A 2,668-nucleotide genomic window follows, 5' to 3' on the forward strand; every position below is an offset into this window, starting at 1 on the left:
TGCGCATACTCACAGACACACAGACACACACACACACACACACACACACACATGTGTATAAGCATACGTATGGGTGGACATTGCACACGTAACACTCTCATCTTGATCATTCTGTATATATATATATATATATATATATATATATATATATATATATATATATATATATATTCAGTAATTGCATGATCGTCTTATTCTTACGAAGGTTCGAGTGAGATTGAAAGCGAGTGAGTGAGCGAGCGAGACAGATAGACGTGAAAATGAGAGATAGGCAGAGACCGACAGACGTGAAAATTATAAGAGATAGCGAGACAAGACAGACGTTCAGAGACTGGGACAGAGATACAGACAGGGACAGAGTGAGATTGAAAGTGAGTGAGTGAGCGAGCGAGACAGACAGACGTGAAAATAGAGAGATAGATAGAGACAGACAGACGTGAAAATTAAGAGATAGCGAGACAAGACAGACGTTCAGAGACTGGGACAGAGATACAGACAGGGACAGGGTCAGGCAGAGACCGAGTGAGATTGAAAGCGAGTGAGTGAGCGAGCGAGACGGACAGACGTGAAAATAGAGAGATAGATAGAGACAGACAGACGTGAAAATTAAGAGATAGCGAGACAAGACAGACGTTCAGAGACTAGGACAGAGATACAGACAGGGACAGGGTCAGGCAGAGACCGAGTGAGATTGAAAGCGAGCGAGTGAGCGAGCGAGACGGACAGACGTGAAGAAAAAGAGACAGATAGAGACAGACAGACAGACGTGAAGATAGAGAGATAGATAGACACAGACAGACAGACAGACAGAGAGCTTGGCACACAAAAGCCCTTGCCGACAGAGACGGAGATGAAATCAGCGAGGCCGCCTTACAGAGCTTCCTCGCCCCCCTTTCTTCTTCAAAAGACCTGTCTGTCTTTCATCCTTTCTCCCTGCGCACAAAAGGCCGGACCCAGCAAGAAAAGAGAGAGAGAACATGAAAGAAAGAAAGAGAGAGAAGAGAGAAAGAAAGAGAGAGAGAGAGAGAGAATGAAAGAAAGAGAGAGTAGGAGCGGGGCAGGAAAAGGGAGGAAGTATTGGGGGTTGATGTTTGTGTGTATATATATATGTGTTAGGTGGTGGAGATCTGGGTTAGAAAGAAAAGTTGTGGGAGGGATGAAGGGGTGAGGGTGGGCGGGGGTGGGGGTGGGGGGGGGATGTCTCGAAAAGCGTTCGTTTTCTTTTTTTCTTTTCTTTTTTTTCTTTTTTTTCCCCGTTACTGTTCGTATCAGTAATTGAAGGAAAAAAAGTCTTTCCTCACCCCCCCCTCCCCCTTCTTTCCGCCATTCCTCCCTCCCTCCCTTCCTCACTTCACTCAACCACCACCACCACCACCATCACCTACGATCAATTTAATTCAGACATCTGTAGGCGAGAGAAAAAGACAGACAGAGACAGAGTGACACTGACACTGGCATAATTTAATTGTCTGTTCAGCATTAAAGCCCTGGGCGAGAGAGAGAGACAGAGGGAGACAGACAGACAGACATTTTATTGTCCGTACAGCATTAAAAACCTGGATGAGAGAGAGACAGAGAGAGACAGACAGACAGACAGACATATATTTTATTGTCCTTTCAGCATTAAAGCCCTGGATGAGAGAGAGAGAGAGAGGCAGACAGACGGACAGATATTTTATTGTCCTTTCAGCATCAAAATCCTGGGTGAGAGCGAGACACAGAGAGAGAGAGACAGACAGACATATTTTATTGTCCTTTCAGCATCAAAACCCTGGGTGAGACAGACAGAGAGAGAAACAGATAGACAGATATTTTATTGTCCTTTCAGCATTAAAGCCCTGGGTGAGAGACAGACAGAGAGAGAAACAGACAGACAAATATTTTATTGTCCTTTCAGCATTAAAGCCCTGGGTGAGAGACAGACAGAGAGAGAAACAGACAGACAGATATTTTAATGTCCTTTCAGCATTAAAGCCCTGGGTGAGAGACAGACAGAGAGAGAAACAGACAGACAGATATTTTATTGTCCTTTCAGCATTAAAGCCCTGGGTGAGAGACAGACAGAGAGAGAAACAGACAGACAGATATTTTATTGTCCTTTCAGCATTAAAGCCCTGGGTGAGAGACAGACAGAGAGAGAAACAGACAGACAGATATTTTATTGTCCTTTCAGCATTAAAGCCCTGGGTGAGAGACAGACAGAGAGAGAAACAGACAGACAGATATTTTATTGTCCTTTCAGCATTAAAGCCCTGGGTGAGAGACAGACAGAGAGAGAAACAGACAGACAGATATTTTATTGTCCTTTCAGTATTAAAGCCCTGGGTGAGAGACAGACAGAGAGAGAAACAGACAGACAGATATTTTATTGTCCTTTCAGCATTAAAGCCCTGGCCTGGGTGAGAGACAGACAGAGAGAGAAACAGACAGACAGATATTTTATTGTCCTTTCAGCATCAAAACCCTGGGTGAGAGACAGACAGAGAGAGAAACAGACAGACAAATATTTTATTGTCCTTTCAGCATTAAAGCCCTGGGTGAGAGACAGACAGAGAGAGAAACAGACAGACAGATATTTTATTGTCCTTTCAGCATTAAAGCCCTGGGTGAGAGACAGACAGATAGAGAAACAGACAGACAGATATTTTATTGTCCTTTCAGCATTAAA

This window comes from Babylonia areolata, chromosome 5 (assembly GCF_041734735.1).
Source record: "Babylonia areolata isolate BAREFJ2019XMU chromosome 5, ASM4173473v1, whole genome shotgun sequence".
NCBI classification, from domain to species: Eukaryota; Metazoa; Mollusca; class Gastropoda; order Neogastropoda; family Buccinidae; genus Babylonia; species Babylonia areolata.